The sequence below is a fragment of the Punica granatum genome, chromosome 8 (assembly GCF_007655135.1).
Source record: "Punica granatum isolate Tunisia-2019 chromosome 8, ASM765513v2, whole genome shotgun sequence".
In the NCBI taxonomy this organism is placed as follows: Eukaryota; Viridiplantae; Streptophyta; class Magnoliopsida; order Myrtales; family Lythraceae; genus Punica; species Punica granatum.
This window is the reverse complement of record NC_045134.1, coordinates 16,721,441-16,745,751: the sequence shown is the minus strand read 5'-3', so window position 1 is coordinate 16,745,751 and position 24,311 is coordinate 16,721,441.

The following is a 24,311-nucleotide window of genomic DNA, read 5'->3' as shown; positions in this document are numbered from 1 at the left end:
CTTCGCGGCCCCGGACTGTGCGTCTGGTTACTGCTTTCCGTACTCCGCGTCCACTTTAGTGCCTTCAGGACTTCGCGTCCCCGGACTCTGCGTCCAGTTACTTCTTTCCGAACTCCGCGTCCACTTTACTGCTTTCAGGACTTCGAAGTCCCGGACTTTGCGTCCGGTTACTGCTTTCCGGACTCTGCGTCCACTTTACTGCTTTCAGGACTTCGCGTCCCGGACTTTGCGTCCGGTTATTGCTTTCCGGACTCCGCGTCCACTTTACTGCTTTCAGGACTTCGCGTCCGGTTATTGCTTTCGGTACTCCGCGTCCACCTTAGTGCTTTCAGGACTTCGCGTCCCCGGACTTTGCGTCCAGTTACTTCTTTCCGAACTCCTTGTCCACTTTACTGCTTTCAGGACTTCGCGTCCCCGGAATTTGCGTCCGGTTACTGCTTTCCGGACTCCGCGTCCACTTTTGTGCTTTCAGGGCTTCGCGTCCCCGTACTTTGCGTCCGGTTACTGCTTTCCGGACTCCGCGTCCACTTTACTGCTTTCAGGACTTCGCGGCCCCGGACTGTGCGTCTGGTTACTGCTTTCCGTACTCCGCGTCCACTTTAGTGCTTTCAGGACTTCGCGTCCCCGGACTCTACGTCCAGTTACTTCTTTCCGAACTCCGCGTCCACTTTACTGCTTTCAGGACTTCGCGTCCCCGGACTTTGCGTCAGGTTACTGCTTTCCGGACTCCGCGTCCACTTTACTGCTTTCAGGACTTCGCGTCCCCGGACTTTGCGTCAGGTTACTGCTTTCCGTACTCCGCGTCCACTTTAGTGCTTTCAGGACTTCGCGTCCCCGGACTTTGCGTCCGGTTACTTCTTTCCGGACTCCGCGTCCACTTTAGTGCTTTCAGGACTTCGCGTCCCCGGACTTTGCGTCCGGTTATTGCTTTCCGGACTGCCCGTCCACTTTATTGCTTTCAGGACTTCGCGTCCCCGGACTTTCCGTCCGGTTATTACTTTCCGGACTCGGCGTCCACTTTACTGCTTTCAGGACTTCGCGTCCCCGGACTTTGCGTCCGGTTATTGCTTTTCGGACTCCGCGTCCACTTTAGTGCTTTCAGGACTTCGCGTCCCCGGACTGTGCGTCTGGTTACTGCTTTCCGTACTCCGTGTCCACTTTAGTGCTTTCAGGACTTCGCGTCCCCGGACTTTGCGTCCGGTTATTGCTTTCCGGACTCCCCGTCCACTTTATTGCTTTCAGGACTTCGCGTCCCCGGACATTGCGTCCGGTTACTGCTTTCCGGACTCTGCGTCCACTTTATTGCTTTCAGGACTTCGCGTCCCCGGACTTTGCGTCCGGTTATTGCTTTCCGGACTCCGCGTCCACTTTACTGCTTTCAGGACTTCGCGTCCGGTTATTGCTTTCCGGACTCCGCGTCCACTTTACTGATTTCAGGACTTCGCGTACCCAGACTTTGCGTCCCGTTACTGCTTTCCGGACTCCGCGTCCACTTTACTGCTTTCAGGAGCCGGACTTGCGTCCGGTTATTGCTTTCCGGACTCCGCGTCCACTTTACTGCTTTCCGGACTCCGCGTCCACTTTAGTGCTTTCAGGACTTCGCGTCCCCGGACTTTGCGTCCGGTTATTGCTTTCCGGACTCCGCGTCCACTTTACTGCTTTCAGGACCTCGCGGCCCAGGACTGTGCGTCTGGTTACTGCTTTCCGTACTCCGCGTACACTTTAATGCCTTCAGGACTTCGCGTCCCCGGACTCTGCGTCCAGTTACTTCTTTCCGAACTCCGCGTCCACTTTACTGCTTTCAGGACTTCGAAGTCCCCGGACTTTGCGTCCGGTTACTGCTTTCCGGACTCTGCGTCCACTTTACTGCTTTCAGGACTTCGCGTCCCCGGACTTTGCGTCCGGTTATTGCTTTCCGGACTCCGCGTCCACTTTACTGCTTTCAGGACTTCGCGTCCGGTTATTGCTTTCGGTACTCCGCGTCCACCTTAGTGCTTTCAGGACTTCGCGTCCCCGGACTCTGCGTCCAGTTACTTGTTTCCGAACTCCTTGTCCACTTTACTGCTTTCAGGACTTCGCGTCCCCGGAATTTGCGTCCGGTTACTGCTTTCCGGACTCCGCGTCCACTTTAGTGCTTTCAGGGCTTCGCGTCCCCGTACTTTGCGTCCGGTTACTGCTTTCCGGACTCCGCGTCCACTTTACTGCTTTCAGGACTTCGCGGCCCCGGACTGTGCGTCGGGTTGCTGCTTTCCGTACTCCGCGTCCACTTTAGTGCTTTCAGGACTTCGCGTCCCCGGACTCTACGTCCGGTTACTTCTTTCCGAACTCCGCGTCCACTTTACTGCTTTCAGGACTTCGCGTCCCGGACTTTGCGTCCGGTTACTGCTTTCCGGACTCTGCGTCCACTTTATTGCTTTCAGGACTTCGCGTCCCCGGACTTTGCGTCCGGTTATTACTTTCCGGACTCCGCGTCCACTTTACTGCTTTCAGGACTTCGCGTCCGGTTATTGCTTTCGGTACTCCGCGTCCACCTTAGTGCTTTCAGGACTTCGCGTCCCCGGACTCTGCGTCCAGTTACTTCTTTCCGAACTCCGCGTCCACTTTACTGCTTTCAGGACTTCGCGTTCCCGGAATTTGCGTCCGGTTACTGCTTTCCGGACTCCGCGTCCACTTTAGTGCTTTCAGGACTTCGCGTCCCCGTACTTTGCGTCCGGTTATTGCTTTCCGGACTCCGCGTCCACTTTACGGCTTTCAGGACTTCGCGGCCCCGGACTGCGCGTCTGGTTACTGCTTTCCGTACTCCGCGTCCACTTTAGTGCTTTCAGGACTTCGCGTCCCCGGACTCTACGTCCAGTTACTTCTTTCCGAACTCCGCGTCCACTTTACTGCTTTCAGGACTTCTCGTCCCCGGACTTTGCGTCCGGTTACTGCTTTCCGTACTCCGCGTCCACTTTAGTGCTTTCAGGACTTCGCGTCCCTGGACTTTGCGTCCGGTTACTTCTTTCCGGACTCCGCGTCCACTTTAGTGCTTTCAGGACTTCGCGTCCCCGGACTTTGCGTCCGGTTATTGCTTTCCGGACTCCCCGTCCACTTTAGTGCTTTCAGGACTTCGCGTCCCCAGACTCTGCGTCCAGTTACTTCTTTCCGAACTCCGCGTCCACTTTACTGCTTTCAGGACTTCGCGTCCCCGGACTTTGCGTCTGGTTACTGCTTTCCGGACTCCGCGTCCACTTTAGTGCTTTCAGGACTTCGCGTCCTCGGACTTTGCGTCCGGTTATTGCTTTCCGGACTCCCCGTCCACTTTATTGCATTCAGGACTTCGCGGCCCCGGACGGTGCGTCTGGTTACTGCTTTCCGTACTCCGCGTCCACTTTTGTGCTTTCAGGACTTCGCGTCCCCGGACTCTGCGTCCAGTTACTTCTTTCCGAACTCCGCGTCCACTTTACTGCTTTCAGGACTTCGCGTCCCCGGACTTTGCGTCCGGTTACTGCTTTCCGGACTCTGCGTCCACTTTATTGCTTTCAGGACTTCGCGTCCCCGGACTTTGCGTCCGGTTATTACTTTCCGGACTCCGCGTCCACTTTACTGCTTTCAGGACTTCGCGTCCGGTTATTGCTTTCGGTACTCCGCGTCCACCTTAGTGCTTTCAGGACTTCGCGTCCCCGGACTCTGCGTCCAGTTACTTCTTTCCGAACTCCGCGTCCACTTTACTGCTTTCAGGACTTCGCGTCCCCGGAATTTGCGTCCGGTTACTGCTTTCCGGACTCCGCGTCCACTTTAGTGCTTTCAGGACTTCGCGTCCCCGTACTTTGCGTCCGGTTATTGCTTTCCGGACTCCGCGTCCAATTTACGGCTTTCAGGACTTCGCGGCCCCGGACTGCGCGTCTGGTTACTGCTTTCCATACTCCGCGTCCACTTTAGTGCTTTCAGGACTTCACGTCCCCGGACTCTACGTCCAGTTACTTCTTTCCGAACTCCGCGTCCACTTTACTGCTTTCAGGACTTCACGTCCCCGGACTTTGCGTCCAGTTACTGCTTTCCGTACTCCGCGTCCACTTTAGTGCTTTCAGGACTTCGCGTCCCTGGACTTTGCGTCCGGTTACTTCTTTCCGGACTCCGCGTCCACTTTAGTGCTTTCAGGACTTCGCGTCCCCGGACTTTGCGTCCGGTTATTGCTTTCCGGACTCCCCGTCCACTTTATTGCTTTCAGGACTTCGCGTCCCCGGACATTGCGTCCGGTTACTGCTTTCCGGACTCTGCGTCCACTTTATTGCTGTCAGGACTTCGCGTCCCCGGACTTTGGGTCCGGTTATTGCTTTCCGGACTCCGCGTCCACTTTACTGCTTTCAGGACTTCGCGTCCGGTTATTGCTTTCCGGACTCCGCGTCCACTTTACTGATTTCAGGACTTCGCGTCCCCAGACTTTGCGTCCCGTTACTGCTTTCCGGACTCCGCGTCCACTTTACTGCTTTCAGGAGCCGGACTTTGCGTCCGGTTATTGCCTTCCGGACTCCGCGTCCACTTTACTGCTTTCCGGACTCCGCGTCCACTTTAGTGCTTTCAGGACTTCGCGTCCCCGGACTTTGCGTCCGGTTATTGCTTTCCGGACTCCGCGTCCACTTTACTGCTTTCAGGACTTCGCGGCCCCGGACTGTGTGTCTGGTTACTGATTTCCGTACTCCGCGTCCACTTTAGTGCCTTCAGGACTTCGCGTCCCCGGACTCTGCGTCCAGTTACTTCTTTCCGAACTCCGCGTCCACTTTACTGCTTTCAGGACTTCGAAGTCCCCGGACTTTGCGTCCGGTTACTGCTTTCCGGACTCTGCGTCCACTTTACTGCTTTCAGGACTTCGCGTCCCCGGACTTTGCGTCCGGTTATTGCTTTCCGGACTCCGCGTCCACTTTACTGCTTTCAGGACTTCGCGTCCGGTTATTGCTTTCGGTACTCCGCGTCCACCTTAGTGCTTTCAGGACTTCGCGTCCCCGGACTCTGCGTCCAGTTACTTCTTTCCGAACTCCTTGTCCACTTTACTGCTTTCAGGACTTCGCGTCCCCGGAATTTGCGTCCGGTTACTGCTTTCCGGACTCCGCGTCCACTTTTGTGCTTTCAGGGCTTCGCGTCCCCGTACTTTGCGTCCGGTTACTGCTTTCCGGACTCCGCGTCGACTTTACTGCTTTCAGGACTTCGCGGCCCCGGACTGTGCGTCTGGTTACTGCTTTCCGTACTCCGCGTCCACTTTAGTGCTTTCAGGACTTCGCGTCCCCGGACTCTACGTCCAGTTACTTCTTTCCGAACTCCGCGTCCACTTTACTGCTTTCAGGACTTCGCGTCCCCGGACTTTTCGTCCGGTTACTGCTTTCCGGACTCCGCGTCCACTTTACTGCTTTCAGGACTTCGCGTCCCCGGACTTTGCGTCAGGTTACTGCTTTCCGTACTCCGCGTCCACTTTAGTGCTTTCAGGACTTCGCGTCCCCGGACTTTGCGTCCGGTTACTTCTTTCCGGACTCCGCGTCCACTTTAGTGCTTTCAGGACTTCGCGTCCCCGGACTTTGCGTCCGGTTATTGCTTTCCGGACTCCCCGTCCACTTTATTGCTTTCAGGACTTCGCGTCCCCGGACTTTCCGTCCGGTTATTACTTTCCGGACTCGGCGTCCACTTTACTGCTTTCAGGACTTCGCGTCCCCGGACTTTGCGTCCAGTTACTGCTTTTCGGACTCCGCGTCCACTTTACTGCTTTCAAGACTTCGCGTCCCCGGACTGTGCGTCTGGTTACTGCTTTCCGTACTCCGTGTCCACTTTAGTGCTTTCAGGACTTCGCGTCCCCGGACTTTGCGTCCAGTTACTTCTTTCCGGACACCGCGTCCACTTTACTGCTTTCAGGACTTCGCGTCCCCGGACTTTGCGTCCGGTTATTGCTTTCCGGACTCCGCGTCCACTTTAGTGCTTTCAGGACTTCGCGTCCCCGGACTTTGCGTCCGGTTATTGCTTTCCGGACTCCCCGTCCACTTTAGTGCTTTCAGGACTTCGCGTCCCCGGACTTTGCGTCCGGTTATTGCTTTCCGGACTCCCCGTCCACTTTAGTGCTTTCAGGACTTCGCGTCCCCAGACTCTGCGTCCAGTTACTTCTTTCCGAACTCCGCGTCCACTTTACTGCTTTCAGGACTTCGCGTCCCGGACTTGCGTCCGGTTACTGCTTTCCGGACTCCGCGTCCACTTTAGTGCTTTCAGGACTTCGCGTCCCCGGACTTTGCGTCCGGTTATTTCTTTCCGGACTCCCCGTCCACTTTATTGCTTTCAGGACTTCGCGGCCCCGGACTGTGCGTCTGGTTACTGCTTTCCGTACTCCGCGTCCACTTTAGTGCTTTCAGGACTTCGCGTCCCCGGACTCTGCGTCCAGTTACTTCTTTCCGAACTCCGCGTCCACTTTACTGCTTTCAGGACTTCGCGTCCCCGAACTTTGCGTCCGGTTACTGCTTTCCGGACTCTGCGTCCACTTTATTGCTTTCAGGACTTCGCGTCCCCGGACTTTGCGTCCGGTTATTGCTTTCCGGACTCCGCGTCCACTTTACTGCTTTCTGGACTTCGCGTCCCCGGACTTTGCGTCTGGTTACTGCTTTCCAGACTCCGCGTCCACTTTAGTGCTTTCAGGACTTCGCGTCCCCGGACTTTGCGTCCGGTTATTGCTTTCCGGACTCCCCGTCCACTTTATTGCTTTCAGGACTTCGCGGCCCCGGACTGTGCGTCTGGTTACTGCTTTCCGTACTCCGCGTCCACTTTAGTGCTTTCAGGACTTCGCGTCCCCGGACTCTGCGTCCAGTTACTTCTTTCCGAACTCCGCGTCCACTTAACTGCTTTCAGGACTTCGCGTCCCCGGACTTTGCGTCCGGTTACTGCTTTCCGGACTCTGCGTCCACTTTATTGCTTTCAGGACTTCGCGTCCCTGGACTTTGCGTCCGGCTATTGCTTTCCGGACTCCGCGTCCACTTTACTGCTTTTAGGACTTCGCGTCCGGTTATTGCTTTCGGTACTCCGCGTCCACCTTAGTGCTTTCAGGACTTCGCGTCCCCGGACTCTGCGTCCAGTTACTTCTTTCCGAACTCCGCGTCCACTTTACTGCTTTCAGGACTTCGCGTCCCCGGAATTTGCGTCCGGTTATTGCTTTCCGGACTCCGCGTGCACTTTACGGCTTTCAGGACTTCGCGGCCCCGGACTGTGCGTCTGGTTACTGCTTTCCGTACTCCGCGTCCATTTTAGTGCTTTCAGGACTTCGCGTCCCCGGAATCTACGTCCAGTTACTTCTTTCCGAACTCCGCGTCCACTTTACTGCTTTCAGGACTTCGCGTCCCCGGACTTTGCGTCCGGTTACTGCTTTCCGTACTCCGCGTCCACTTTAGTGCTTTCAGGACTTCGCGTCCCCGGACTTTGCGTCCGGTTATTGCTTTCCGGACTCCCCGTCCACTTTATTGCTTTCAGGACTTCGCGTCCCCGGACATTGCGTCCGGTTACTGCTTTCCGGACTCTGCGTCCACTTTATTGCTTTCAGGACTTCGCGTCCCCGGACTTTGCGTCCGGTTATTGCTTTCCGGACTCCGCGTCCACTTTACTGCTTTCAGGACTTCGCGTCCGGTTATTGCTTTCCGGACTCCGCGTCCACTTTACTGATTTCAGGACTTCGCGTCCCCAGACTTTGCGTCCCGTTACTGCTTTCCGGTCTCCGCGTCCACTTTACTGCTTTCAGGAGCCGGACTTTGCGTCCGGTTATTGCTTTCCGGACTCCGCGTCCCACTTTACTGCTTTCCGGACTCCGCGTCCACTTTAGTGCTTTCAGGACTTCGCGTCCCCGGACTTTGCGTCCGGTTATTGCTTTCCGGACTCCGCGTCCACTTTACTGCTTTCAGGACTTCGCGGCCCCGGACTGTGCGTCTGGTTACTGCTTTCCGTACTCCGCGTCCACTTTAGTGCCTTCAGGACTTCGCGTCCCCGGACTCTGCGTCCAGTTACTTCTTTCCGAACTCCCCGTCCACTTTATTGCTTTCAGGACTTCGCGTCCCCGGACTTTCCGTCCGGTTATTACTTTCCGGACTCGGCGTCCACTTTACTGCTTTCAGGACTTCGCGTCCCCGGACTTTGCGTCCGGTTACTGCTTTTCGGACTCCGCGTCCACTTTACTGCTTTCAAGACTTCGCGTCCCCGGACTGTGCGTCTGGTTACTGCTTTCCGTACTCCGTGTCCACTTTAGTGCTTTCAGGACTTCGCGTCCCCGGACTTTGCGTCCAGTTACTTCTTTCCGGACACCGCGTCCACTTTACTGCTTTCAGGACTTCGCGTCCCCGGACTTTGCGTCCGGTTATTGCTTTCCGGACTCCCCGTCCACTTTAGTGCTTTCAGGACTTCGCGTCCCCGGACTTTGCGTCTGGTTACTGCTTTCCGGACTCCGCGTCCACTTTACTGCTTTCAGGACTTCGCGTCCCCGGACTTTGCGTCCGGTTACTGCTTTCCGGACTCCGCGTCCACTTTATTGCTTTCAGGACTTCGCGTCCCCGGACTTTGCGTCCGGTTACTGCTTTTCAGACCCCGCGTCCACTTTATTGCTTTTAGGACTTCGCGTCCCCGGACTTTGCGTCCGGTTACTGCTTTCCGGACTCCGCGTCCACTTTACTGCTTTCAGGACTTCGCGTCCCCGGACTTTGCGTCCGGTTACTGCTTTCCGGACTCCGCGTCCACTTTACTGCTTTCAGGACTTCGCGTCCCCGGACTTTGCGTCCGGTTACTGCTTTCCGGACTCGGCGTCCACTTTACTGCTTTCAGGACTTCGCGTCCCCGGACTTTGCGTCCGGTTACTGCTTTCCGGACTCCGCGTCCACTTTACTGCTTTCAGGACTTCGCGTCCACGGACTTTGTGTCCGGTTACTGCTTTCCGGACTCCGAGTCCACTTTATTGCTTTCAGGACTTCGCGTCCCCGGACTTTGCGTCCGGTTACTGCTTTCCGGACTTCGCGTCCACTTTATTGCTTTCAAGACTTCGCGTCCCCGGACTTTGCGTCCGGTTACTGCTTTTCGGACTCCGCGTCCACTTTATTGCTTTCCGGACTTCGCGTCCACATTTACTGCTTTCCGGACCTCTCGTCCATTTTACTGCTTTCTGCGGGCTTCGGCCCTTCACCTACCACTTCACATTCCCCAAATCCCGCTCACGCCACTATCTCATGACAGGAGGAGGGGCGAGCCACCACGGAGAGCGACGACAGAAGCGGCCGCCGGGACTAAATGGGTGCCTCTCATGGTCTTTGGCTACATCCTCTAACCGAGCATGCAACCAAAGAGGGGCAAGTTGTCAGCACCCCATTTTGGCCCACCGACTTCCCACACGAGGATTCTCGACTGAAGCCCGGGACACTATATATCATCCGACAATCGGAGGCAAATAGGCGGGCACGGGGTCATGAACAATAAGAGAAGAGCACGGCACACTTAGAAAATCCCGGTCAAGGTCCCTAGGTCCTCCCGGGCCAACGGTCCCCGACCGAGGACGACGAGCCAACAATCACTCACGGGGCAAAAGGATCGCCAAAACAAATGCAAGGATGCACAAAGAACAATCGGGGGTCGAGGGGCGCTAAATTCCACTCCGAACGTCCAAACAGGGCAAAACCGACTCCCGAGGCGCCGAGTCGCCCGAACGCTCGTCCACACGACGCATGGCGATATTAGGCTCATTCAAATTCTCGTCGTTCAAGCATTCCAAATCTTCAAATTAATTGGACGTCGGAGATCGGATGCAAGCTCAGTCGGGTTTCAAGCATTTTCCGGCTTTTCTCTCAATCAGACGGGACCCACAGCTCAGCCAAGCCAAGCCATCAAGCCGCGGCTCAACCCCAAGCCACGGCTCAACCCTCGGCTCCGATTGGACAGCCCCAAGCCGTCGGCTCCTCCCTCCCACCGTCGGCTCCAAGCACCCCCCACCACACATTTCAAATTTCCCTCACTTCTTTCACTTCCTCTTACACACCCATCAACTCCCATCACTTCCCATCACTTCCACCTTGCTTCCCCCACACACTATGTGACATGTTCCCCATCCTAATCCCCCTTGGGATTTTCGGCAGCCCATGGTTAGCCCACTAAACCACACTTAGCTTCTCTTAATCGGGCAATTAGCCTAGCCTATAAAGCCCCTTCCATCATTAACTTTAATCACTTATTCATTCTCCCTCTCTCTCAAGCCAATCTCCCTCTAAAATCCTCTCAAACTCCAGCCCCTCCCCTCACTTTCGTTCAGCCCGTGCCATGGCCGAAACCGGCTAAAATCGCCGGAAAACCACCCGGTATTCTGGTAACCACCCGACCCGACTTAAGCCAAAAATCATCAAACTTCCTAGCCTACATATTTTCCACCCCCTAAGTCCATTTCCGGGCTTAGATTTTCGATTTGAAGCCTCCAACACCACGTTTCAGCCGTGAAGAGAGTCGGGTCCCGATAACGTCAATCGCGTGCAACCGAGCTCCTCGACGTGCCATTTCTTCCCACGACTTCGGAGAGTCGTGCCATCACGTTCAAAGGGTTCCTCACAACCCTCACCCTCCCCCGTGAAGAGGTGGTCACGGTCCGAGGGCCGATCAACCGTGCACAACCGCCATTCACCCGTTTCTCTCAAACCGGGTTTTCCTCATTTTTACCGAGTTTTCTCTCACATTTTCGGGTTTGTTCAGGCCTTGGCACGCTCGGGTCTGCCCGTGCTCATGTAGATCCGCCTCTTAGGAGTCCAACGAGCCCGACCTCGCACCGTGCCGTGACCGGAGTGAGCGTGCCGACCCATTTTTCCACGGACTGCCGCGGCTGCCCACATTCGGGTCACCCACCCGTGGCCCTCTATCCGAGTCTTGTGACTCCCACGGCCACTTCCCCGACTCTTTTCCTCGTACATCGAGGCTAGGTAACACCCCTTTTAACTTAGAGGAGTTAGGATCTTTGATATTTACTTACGTGTGGTGTTAATATGCTTTAAAGGTTCGGGATAGGTGAAAGCTTGCATTTTTTTCTCGGATCCGGACGTCTCATGCATGCCATACAACGTCCAGCATCTATTTACTTTATCTATCATGCTCGTAAACTACATGGACGCATATCTCATGAGGGGAGACGACGTGGATCGAAGCGGGAGAGGTCCCGAGTCACGGCCGAACCATGGAACCCACGGTCTAGCCTTGAGGGGGCGACCCGTGAGCCTCTATGGTTCCTCCGAGGCTAGGGCACTTCTTTTTCCTCGAAGCTAGCCGGTCCCCGTTCTCTTTTGCCGCTGTTTTGTCATGTACCACGTATTAGCATGGTGGGAATAGGCTTAGATCGGGTTTAGAGAGCCCCCCTTGACTCGCGTGAGCCATGAGGACTCACGGCCACTCTTGGATGGGTGTGGCCGAGAGTCCCCTTGGACCACACGGGTCTAAGGTGGTTTCTCCCATCCCGAAATGAGTCGGTTCCCATGTTTCACGTTTTCCCATCGTATGAGTCGACGTCATTTTTGTGGATTTCGTTATGTTACATGTTATGTGTACGTGTTATGTGTACGTGTTTGTGTGTCCGTTTGCGTTTGAAAGACCTTGACGGCGTCGACTTTCTTTTGTTTTGTTGAAATAGATTTCTTTCTTGAGTTTAAGCATATTATGCATGTAAGGCATGATTGGAATCGTCCCTTGGGATTGTTTGTATCCGTGTCTCATATTTTTCGTTATTCACATGATAATTGGATGATAGATACGTTAATTTTGAATAATTCCCCATTAAAACCGAGATAACCACATGAAATTACCACCACCGAATAACTTTACAAGCGGAATAAACGGGACGTAACATTCGGTTAAATAAATCATTCGGACTAAATAATTGGACAAATTGAATATTAATTCGTAAACGTATCGATGGTTCATGGAACGGTGGAAATGCCCTTTTCCTTAAAAGCTCATAATTTCAAAACATCGAGACGTGTAACACGAATAGAATCGTGTCTAGCAACTACTCGCGTACTGTGACTCGAGTCCGGGCCCAATTTGAGGCGGCTCGAGTCGAGATGCGCGAGTCCTCTTTAGACCTCTTCGTGTCACACGATCTTTAATTTATATATGAACATCACATGTTTTACCACTCAAGGGCATAGTCGTCATTCCGTGATTCATCGATATCCTAGGCTTTAGGGAGTCGGAAACACCTCGATCTATGGACGGAAAGGGGCGGCCCGTTCGGGTGCGAGTTTCATTCGTACGGCCCATTCCGTTCACTTTCGGTGTTTCTATCTTCCTATCGTAGATTCGGTGGTGAACCTTTTTATTTCAGTTGCAAAAGACGAAGAACCGGATTAATCATGTACTTGACTTAAACAAACATTAGATAATGGATAGGTGGAATATTAGATTCCAATCTAGAGTCAAGATACGAGTTTGGTTAATTCGGTGAAACCGCAGCGTCATCTCACTGAATAAGGATTCTAAAACAAATTCACACATGTAATCGGCTTAGATATTCTAGCCCACCATCTATGTTTGCCTAGGTTAGATACATTGTTTGCTAACCAACCCCGGTTAATAACTGATTAAATCACGTACATTCAGCTTAATACACCACTTGTCTGTATTCACCGACAATTGTGAGTAGTTGTCTGTATTGTGTCAGTTTTATCAGTTTTCTTCTGTTTTGTCTTTGCATATGATGATCTATTGCGGTTCGGGCTCGAGCCCATAGGTCACGTGTCGCACGGGGTCCAACGCCCCAAATCACCGAACACGAGGTCCAACGCCTCTTAACTCACCGAGCGCGTGCAACCCGAGTGCGGAATGGGATCTAGCCTCGATTCACCGTCACACTCCGAATACGGTCTATGTGGAAGGCGGATTTGGATTGTGCGCGTGAAATGGGTTTAGATATCACCCGGGAACTCGATCGGTCCATCGGGTACAGTGAGAACCGACCGGTTCTCCCGAAAACCGTTGGATCGATCGGACCCGACCCCCGGCTCCTCGAGCCCGCGTTGCCTTAATTTGTTTATCGGTTATTCAAAATACTCGGTGAGCCAGAGCGGAATAATGGCCCAATGCAAACCGATCGGAATCCATTTACTTATTCAGTTATGTTTTTTTATTCGAGAGAACATTGTGAGGATTCTATTTGTATATTCACTCAGTCACTTGTAAGGGCCCCCGATCGGCGAGCAAGAGGTCCGAGTGACGAACCGGTCAAGTCGGTCTATTATCACTGTCAGCACCCCATTTTGGCTCACCTTTCCAAACGATGATATCAGCAATGATCCAAGCCACAACCTGAGCAGAATACAGAAAAATGACTTAACAGAGCAGAAAATCACTATTCATCCTCAAGTCGGCAAAATCGGGCAAATGACACATGCATATGACAGAAGGACTCCGGGGGTCACCAAAGGGTAATTGAGTGACTAGAGAGCTCAGCAATATCCAAAACCGGCATTTTCAATATATCACACGGACAGTTCTATTTTCCGATAGTTCGCTCGATCATCGGAAGACAGCCAATATTGGACCCCAAAAATCCACTCCAATGCCAAACAGATGAAAAGTGTCCCCAAAGGCATTTTGCAAATCATCTGCTCTATACAGAACAACTTTCTGTATACAGACAACTTTTCAGTGGAAGTCCAAAAATGCCGGTTTCTCGAAGAAAAGTTAATTCCAAATATCAGATGCGGTCATGCCCCTCAATCATACAGAGCACGAGCAATGCTTCATATTGTCTTTTAGAAGCCATACAGACACTCTGAATGACTTCCGAATGACAAAACGGGCATACCCTTCTTCGGAAGAGCGTAACCGGAGACTGGTCTGATGGAATTACGGCAAACGAAGTTCACACTACATTGCCCTGAAAACTCCAGCGGACATTCGCAATTGGGCAAAACAGACAGCAAAACCCTTCACGGTTTCCCGAGTAACCTCCGAGGGGCACAAAAGGCCATTTTCAGTGAAAATCCATATCCGAAGGTCCTCTTTGGGGAAACTTGACGCCGGATGCTTACCTTACACAATGCTAGCCTTCTCAAGGCTCAATGTGGAATTGTCGGAATGAATCACACAACTCATCTAGACCCCTCGAGCAGTGCTTTAAGGGTCTCAGATGCACTTTTCATATCCTTAGAGGCCCAATCTCAGCAAACAGAGATCGCAGTAATCTCCGGATCGCCCAAGAAACTCAGAAAGCAATCTGATAAATCCAGTTTCGGCCTCCTAGGACATCTCCGGCTCCATATTTGTATTTACCGGCTTAAGGGACAAGGGCCCACGTAATTTGACAATTTATGTCAAAATGACCGACGTGGGATGCAGATACAAGATATGCTGTCAGAAGTGGGTAACCTCGCTCTGAATGCATAAAAGGAGCAAAACCGGCTTCCAAGCCTCATACAGACATTTGGCAATTTCTCACGGAAAATGTCAATCTCGGACTCATTAAATCCATTTCCTCGCGTATATCGATAATTCGACGTTCAATTCAAACCACGAACTTCGAATGCGCGATCAATCGAGACCCGAGCTTTTTCCCGGTTTCTCCTCTTCGGTCGTGGGACCCACGGGCTATTCAAGATGAGTCACCCTTTACTCTAGAAGCTTCTTCTTCTTCTTCAATGCAAGAAGCCAACTTGCACTCTTGCTTGAAAATATCCAAGAGTTTGAAGACAACACTCAAGCCTCCATCAATGCTCATCAATGCTCATCAATGTCTTATCTCTTCTTCATTAATGCAATGGAAGAGGATGAGGCTTGATATTTTCTAAGCATGGGGGTTAAGAGCACTTGCTTTTGCTAATTGTGTCATTAGCTTTGCCTATAAATGGCCCAAAAGTGATTAAGATAATCACTTCTCCTCTTACACACTCTCCAACCTTTCTCTTTCAAGAAATCCTCTCAAACTCCATAGCCAAGAACACTCAAGAACCAGAAAACTTCAGCACTTAGAAGGAAGAGAAAAGAAAACCGAAAAGATCAAAAGAGAGCCTTGAGTTCTTAAGTCGGAAGCCGATGTTCATCATCCCGACTTAAGCTCAAAATTTCTCAAACTTCATATCCCACTCATTTTGGACCCATGGAGTTCATTGGTGAAATTGGTTTTTCCATTTGAAGTCTTTAAATTATTGTTTCAGGTCAAATAGTGCATTTCGGGTGAAATCGCTACTCTCGGGTGAATAGTGACCCGCCAGCGCCAGCCGCGCGCACGCCCGCGCCCGCCGCCACGCCCGTGCGCCCCACGCGCACGCCCGCGCGCCTGCCCGCGCCCCGCGCTCGCCGCGCGCCTTCCGTGCATTCCAGCCGCATTCCCCGTGCACCTAGCTCCCCGAATGTGTATCCTTTGCACCCGAGCATCCTTCCAAGCGTTCAACCGAGTCACCCGACTCTCGAACACTTCCCCGACTCTTTCCTCGTATCCCGAGGCTAGGTAAATCACTCTTGACTTAGAGGAGTTAGGGCTTTTTATATTTTTGCATGGCTATGGAGTACTATGGTATTTTATGCATACTTAACTTGCAAGACTTAACTTTTATGCAATTTTATGTTATATTATGCATGTGTATTACCTTATAACTTGCTAGCATGTCGGAAAAAGGTTTGGATTGTTGTTTGGAAGACCATCCCGACCCGGAAATGGCAAGTGAGCTCACGGCCAAGTCTCTAAATAGGATGGCCGAGACTTGAGTTGCTCTTTTCGGGTTAAGATTGGTCTCCTTAGCCCGATCCAAGTTATTTTCCGAGTTTATTTTGTTGTTCTTGCATGCATGAAGTCGGTATTATTTTATCGATTCCTTAAATAACATGTTTGTGAATGTTTGCATGTTTAAATGAGTTAATCAAATCATGGTAATACCGGCTTTTGTCAAAACGTGTTATTCATGATGTTTGATGTTTGAGCATGCGAAAAATGATTAAACCAAGACAAGGAAATTCTTTGTGATTTGAATCGAGCCATGAGAGTATTCGGCCATCTTTGACAAGGTGAAGCCGAGGGCTTCTTGGCCCTTTTTGGATCAAGAATGATTTCCTTATTTCGAGTTTAATTCATTTCTCGGATTGTACGAAAGTGTAATTTCGATATTTCCACGATTCCCATGTTAAAACATCGATTACATGTCTTTTCAAAACAAAACATGCATGGATTCGGGTATCGTTGACTCATTCGGGTCCATTCGGTTACGAGGGTAATTTCGGTCATTGGACCAAATATCCTCGATCCTTACGGATTCGTGTTGGTCGCCGAATCACGAATCGTTTTCACAATTAAAGTATTCGGCAATAACCTTAAGCATTAATTCCACGAACGGTTAATCGGGACGTTCACACGGTTAATTCATTCCATTTAAATAACTTTGCACGAATTGGACATTAATTTGTAACTCGCGTCGATGAATTACAAAACGGTGTTAATGCCCTTTTCAAAACCCTCATACTTTCAAATCCTTATTGTGTTGTTCTCCTTTTCTGAAAACAAATTTTCAAATCAAGGGCAAGAACATCATTTCGTGATTCGCCAACATCCTAGCGCAGTTTAAGATGTCAGTTGGGTATTCTGTATCAAAATACAGTTATCGGACTAATCATTTCACTCGACTTAACCAAATCCTAGAAAATGGTTAGGCGGAACTCTAGGTTCCAAATCTAGAGTCAAAATACAAGTTTGGATCAATTCAGTGGTAATTCAGTGTCACAACACCGAATCACTATAAAAGCAATCCACACACATGAGATTTGACTCTCTTTGTCAAGTTCTCAAACCAAAGCCAAATGCTAAAACATTGGCACGTGCTTGTTTGTCTAGGGTAGGATTTGCATGCCAAAATACCCCGGATCAATAAACTTGTTAAAACACGCACACTCGACAATAACAAACACATTGTCTGTTATTAACATGTTGCGTGTTATCTTTCCGCACCTGTTTGCCATACGGGTCGAGCTTGATCCCTAGGCCGAATAATATTAGGGTTCAACACCCTAATCATCGAGCACAGGGTTCAACGCCCTAATCAACACTCACAGGGTCCAACGCCCTATTCAGTGAGAGCGTCCATTGAATTTCAATTCTTCGGTCTTTTTCCCTAAACTCACGGTGAGTTAGAGTGGAATAATAACCGAACGCGAGTCGACTGGAATTCGGCCATTTGTAATTTGTATTTATTGTTTTCGAGAGCATTGTAAGGATTTTATTTTGTACATTTATCCTGTAAGAATTCCAGTCGGTGAGCGAACGGTCCGAGAGTCGAATTAATCGAATCGGTCTAATGCTTGCCCAGATACAAGTAAATCCAAGAACTCGCGGTTCTGGTTCACGCAGGGATTCAACCTCCATGGTTCGATGAACTGTAACGCAAGATTGTGAACCAATTCCCCGACACACGGGTTTACTTCTCTCTCAGCTTCTCCACCGACATCGTTTAATTCATCGAAGTTACGGTGTCAAAACGTGTGAGCCGAGTGCAGCCTAATTCATGCGGTAAATAAAACAAAAATGCAAGCCTAGCAAACCAGAGTACCGAAAGGGCGTGCGGGATATAGGCCCGCACGTAACATGAACTCCCGAACACAGATTTTCCGGTTCCGCACAGATCAATGCCTTAACGACAAACTAGGTGTTCCATACCCCTAGACTCGGGTAACTTATCCGCCCTCGACCTATGGGTCGTAAAATGATAAGTGGTGACTCCTTCTCTCACGCGTGTCCGTCACGCGTCCCCACGGGAAGGTGGACACTCCCAAGCCGCGCGATCCAAAAGCGCGCAATGCAGGCCCCGACGAGAGTCCACATTCGGGTCCGTACAGCTTGGCGACTCCACTGGGGACATACTTAGTGGATTCAGGCTCGATCCGTTTGCTTGCTTGCATGTTTATTTATCGCTTTCTGTACATTTACTTTTCTTGCACATTTACTTTTCTGCACTCGCATTGCATCATTCTAGTGGATTTAGGTACCAAATGCCTGAAATCCCACGGGCACCAATCTAAGAAGCTAGGTTAGTCAGAGGTTCCGAGTAAGGGAACGGATCGAGTCGGCTCCGCCACCGAACCGGCCCCCAAAGATCCTCGCTCGATTTCAAGGAATTCATCCCCTTGAATCGGGAGCCCCCATCCCTAGTTAGTGGTTTTCCCAGTAGAACACTGAAACCATGCATAAACAGGGACCGTCATGCTGGACCAAAACAAACCTCATGCCGTCAACCGACCCAAAGTCCGGTCTTTGAGTCGGCCCCTAGTTTTCTTTTAGGCGGGCCTTTTGTTGTTTTTCTACAATGAGCGATGTACATTGTAATAGATACAGATATACTTTACTTTTCTGCACTGCATGCATGTTTTCAAAACAACCTAGGACATTACATCAGTTTGTTTATAAACATTAAACCAACATCTCTCCATTAGATAAGGATGGATCGCTCGCATCCCTGTCTTAGGCTCGATGTCATCATCATGCCATCTGCGGACATTACTCGCCTTTGGAATACATTCCGCCCAGTTGACCGTGCATTCCTCCGGCTCATCATAGGAGACTTGCCATTACTCGCTGATTCCCCCATTGACTGGACCCTACTCAGAACTGCTATTAGTTTTTGGGACACTCAGCGGGCCGTATTCAGTTTTCAGGGGTCAGAGCTAGCTCCCACAGTAGAGGAGTACGCGGCACTCATTCAGCGACCCATGCTGACCCTCGACATCGTGGCGCCCAACCAGTTCGCCACGATACAGAGTAGACTCGCCATCCTCTTAGATCTCCGTGACGAAGAAATTCGTCTTGAGCTTCAGCATGGAGGGGAGCATAGCGTTAGGACCGCATGGCTCATAGACTTCATACATGTTCGTTCTCTCAATGCCAGGGGAGAATCGTACCAGCGTGACGCCTGTCACGGGTTCCTCTTGCTCATCTTTGGGACCATCCTATTCCCCCACTCGTCGAACCTCATAGACGGGGCACTTGCCCAAGTCATCCTCCAAGTGGTAGGAGGCCGTAGCTATGTAGAAGCCGTCTTGGCTGAGACCATTCGGTCTCTTGACTATGTACGAGAGGTTCGACGTGGTAGAATGAGAGGAGCTCCGCATCTTCTTCAGATTTGGCTCCTCGCACACATCAGGCCGTTCTGCTCATCACATCCCTTTTCCTACATCACTGACGAGCGTTCGCTCATCGCTCGCCTACTTCAAGTGTTTCGGCCCTCTGATCGCGACTACACCGATTGGATCCAGTTCTTCAAGAGACTCACCCCGGCACAGTTTTTGTGGGCTGCTCGCTGGAATCCCGGTGGACCCATGACCATTGGATGCCCTTCAGTCATAGGACTTCCTCTGATCAGTCACTTAGGGAGCACACTTGTTTTCCCAGCCCGAGTCATCAGACAACTTGGCGGCTTACAGGATATTCCTAGAGAGGCAGATCGCACTCCACACCGCTTCATGTGGACGGATATTATAACTTTACTTCCAGATAGGGTTCTGCGGATTAGAGAAGTTCAACGTTTATGGAACACGCGCACCGTTCAAGAGCTCTATTTCCCGGAGCACCCTGCCGACGACGAACGAGCTTTCTCAGCTACCGTAGCATATGTGGCGCAATTCCATCCACAGGGACTCACACCCGTTCGTCGACGACATTTGCCGCGGATTCCTCACGCACCGCATGCAGACATTCCAAACGCGGAGAGCTCAGTCCAAGGAGTCATGCGCACAGAATTGCAGTCCATCAGAGAAGAGCGAGATCGACTCCGTTGTGAGCTTATGGATATTCGCGCAGAACTCATTGATCACAGAGAGCTTCAGAGCGAGTTGGCTCAGATTCGCGTACGCATAGCGAACCAAGACAGGGAGATAGCGCGTTTGAGCGCTATGCTGGACCGAGTGCGGGCAAAAGCTCGCAAGGTCTTTCATCCTTAGGTTTACTTTGTTAACGCTTTTGCCCCGCACCGGACCCACGCAGCGTTCACTCAGCTACGGGTTGTAATAGTTGGCGGTTTAATGTTTATGTTTCCTTTTCAAACAGACTGTCTTTATAAATTATAGAATATGAATCAAACTGATGTAATGGCATTAGTATTTTCAAACTTATGCACCTCATGCATTCATATACTGTCATTTATATTTTGAAGATAGTCAAAGCACTATAAGTACACTCATACACTTACGCATACAGGTACTAACAACTGGCGTCCCATCGATATCCGACTCGTGCACGAGTAAGGATGGCAGAAGACCAACAACCCGCCATTCTTGAACAGGATACTCCGCCAACGCCGATACATTCTCAAACACCACTGACGCAAGTTACATCACCTGTAATGCTCACGGACATATCTACAGCGCATTCAGGCGTCCCTATCGGACATCCTCCACCAACAGTACAGACGGCGTCCAACCTTGTGGAGTCCGCACGTTTTACTGCATTAGAAGGAATGGTGAACCACTTGGCGGTCAACATGGCCACCAACATGATTGAGCTCATGGCCATGCTCAGGAATCAGAATCAGGCCTCATCGAGCTTTACTCCGCCTCTGGAGCATAGACCAATTGTCGATCCAAATCCAATGGTCACTCCAACCTTTGCTTCGGAGGCTGAAGACGCATCTTTCTCGGCAATGGCGTTTGCACCAACAGTCCATCCGATCAATGATCCTTTACCGCCACCACCTGCTCCAACAGCAGTTCCGTTGCCACCAGCAGCTTTCTTATCCACGGACTCTACTATGCATGCGCTGCCACCGCTAACCGTGTCAATGCATCCTCCAATCTATACTGTGCCACCACCGACAGTTCCTCCGGTCACGATCGCACAGGCTCCTGTTTCCACTGCAGACCAATTTCCTTTCCAAACTCCACAACCCCAAATAAGCTTTTCTTACCCTGCTCCACCGCCCCTAAACATTCCTCCCACTGAACCGGGCACGCCTACTCAGGCTGCCCCTCCAGCTCTACCGACAAACGTTCCTCTCGAAGCGGAGAATGAACAGGAGAGGAGAATAAAGAGAATGGAGGAACATTGCAATTTTATCATCCAAGGTGGACGCGATCTCCAATTTATACACGAACATTGCAATTTTATCATCCAAGGGCATAATCGTCATTCCGTGATTCACCGATACCCTAGGCTTTAAGGAGTTGGAAACACCTAGAACTATGAACGAGAAAGGACGACCCGTTTGGGTGCGAGTTTCATTCGCGCGGCCTATTTCGTTTGTTTTCGGTGTTTCTTTCTTCCTATTGTAGATTTGGTGGGGATCATTTTGTTTCAGTCACAAAATACGGAAAACCTGACTAATCGTACATTTGGCCTAATCAAACACTAGACAATGGACAGGCGGAATAATAGATTCCAATCTAGAGTCAAAACACAAGTTTGGCTAATTCGGTGAAACCGCAGTGTCACCTCGCTGAATAAGAGTCTTAAAACAAATACACACATGTAATTGGCTTAGAACCCTATTCTAATCCACCATTTATGTTTGCCTAGGTTAGATACATTGCTTGCTAATCAACCCCGATTAATAACTGATTAAATCACGTACACTCGACTTAATACACCACTTAACTGTATTCACCGATAGTTGTCAGTTATTGATTGTATTATGTCAGTTTTATCAGTTTTCTTCTGTTTTATCCTTGCCTATGATGATTTATTGCGGTTCGGGCCCGAACCCATAGGTTACGTGTTGCACGGGGTCCAACGCCCCAAATCACCGAACACGAGGTCCAACGCCTCTTAACTCACCGAGCGCGTGCAACCCGAGTGCGGAATGGGATCTAGCCTCGATTCACCGTCACACTCGGAATGCGGCCTATGTGGAAGGCGGATTTGGATTGAGCGCGTGAAACGGGTTTAGATATCACCCGGGAACTCGATCGGTCCATTGGATACAGTGAGAACCAACCGGTTCTCCCGTAAACCGTTGGATCGATCGGACCCGACCCCCGGCTCCTTGACCGCGTTGCCTTAACTTGTTTATCGGTTATTCAAAATACACGGTGAGCCGGAGTGGAATATTGGCCCAATGCAAACCGATCGGGATCCATTTACTTATTCAGTTATACTTTGTAATTATTCGAGAGAACATTGTGAGGATTTTATTTGTATATTCACTCAGTCACTTGTAAAGATCCCCGATCGGCGAGCGAGAGGTCCGAGTGTCAAACCGGTCAAGTCGGTCTATTATCACCGAGAGATGAGTAAGCTCGAATACTCGCGGTTTCGGTTCGCGCAGGGAATCGACCATTACGGTTCGATGAACTGTAACGCTAAGATAGTGAACCGATACCTCGACGCAAAAGCCTACTCATCTTTCGGAATCTTGGTCCAACTTGATCAATTCATCGACTTTAAGGTGTCAAAACGGGCGAGTCAAGTGCGACCCTATATCACGCGGTAAATAAACAAAACGGCAAGCCTAGGAAGCTAGAGTACCGAAAGGGCGTGCGAGATATAGGCCTGCACATAATAGAACCCCCGAATTCGGAATTCCCGGTTCCGTATGACCATTGCCTTAGCATTTAGGTGTACCCCGTACCCCTAGACCCGGGTAACTTGCCGGCCCTCGACCTTCGAGTCGTAAAATGGCAAGTGGCAACTCCTTCCTACACGTGTCCGTCGCGCGTCCCCGGGAAGGTGGACACTCCCAAGCCGCGTTTGCTTAGGCGCGCGCATGCGTGCCCCGACGAGATTAAATTCGGGTGCGCACAGCTTGACGACTCCACTAGGGACACTTTGAGGGTTCGGGCTCGTTTCCGGTTGCTTGCTTGCGTGTCTATTTACCGCTTTCCGTACATTTATTTTCAAGCACCATTACTTCTTGCACTTGCATCGCATCATTCTAGCGGGTTCTTAGGTACCTTGTCCGACATCCCACGGGCACCAATATAGGAAGCTAGGTTAGTCAGAGGTTCCGAGTAAGGAAACGGATCGAGTCGGCTATGCCACCGAACCGGCCCCCAAAGATCCTCGCTCGATTTCAAGGAATTCACACCCTTGAGTCGAGAGCCCCCATCCCTAGTTAGCGGTTCTCCCAGTAGCACCAAAAACCATGCATACATAGGGACCGTCATGCTGGACCAATTTTTGCCTCCATGCCGTCAACCGACCCAAAAGTCGAGTCCTTGAGTCGGCCCGTAGTTTTTCTTTGTTAGGACGGGCATTTTGTTGTTTTTGTAAGAAAGAGCGATGTATACTGTAAAGAACACGACTATAGTTTACCTTTCCGCAATGCATACATTTTTCGAAAAAAACTTAGGACATTGCATTGATTTGATTCTTAAGACGTTAAGCCGGCATCTCCTCCATCTAGGTAAGGATGGACCGTCCGGCCCCCGGTCTCAGACTCGAAGCAATCACGCCACCAAGGTAAGACATCATGCGCATCTGGAGGACTCTCCGGCCTGTGGATCACGCTTTCATTCAAGGCATTATCGGAGATATGGTCATGTTCGCCGAGACCCTGCTGGATTGGATCTTCTTGAGGACCGCCGCCGAATTTTGGGATCCCGAGCACGCAGTATTCAACTTCCAGGGGACGGAGTTAGCCCTTACGATCGAGGAGTACACGGCACTCATCCAGAGGCCCACGCCCACGACCCACGGCATCTTCGTGCCTAACCCGTTCACAACCGTCCAGAGTCAGCTCTCCACTCTTCTCCACATACCCGCCCGGGACATCCACGAGGAGCTTCATCAGAGGTGGGATCAAGGCATCAGGATCGCGTGGCTCTCCGATTGGACGCTCCTCCGCTTAATGACACCTACAACGGCTTCTTATCAGCGCGATGCTTGTCATGGATTCTTGCTCCTGGTCTTTGGCACTCTCTTGTTCCCCGTACTCGCCGAACCTCATTGACGGGGCTATAGCCCAAGTCGTCCTCCAAGCGGTGGGAGGCCATAGTTATGTGGAGGCTTTGTTAGCCGAGACCGTTCGGTCTCTTGACTATGTTAGGGAGGTTCGACGCGGCAGGATGAGGGGATCCCCGCACCTACTGTAGACTTGGTTTCTCGCGCACGTCCGCCCTTTTTGCTCATCACATCCGTTCTCCTACATCTCCAACGAGCGCTCGTTTATCGAGCGCCTTGCACCAGCCATCCCGCCTCCCGAGCATAGCTTCTCGGAATGGAGGCGTTTTTGGCGTGAGTTGACGCCCGCACGGTTCTTATGGGTCGCCCGATGGAACCCCGGCGGCCCCATGATCACGGGATGTCCCGGAATTGTGGGAGTTCCCCTTCTCAGCCACTTGGGGAGCACACTCATATTCCCCGACCGGGTGATCGGACAGCTCGGCGGCCTACAGGACAT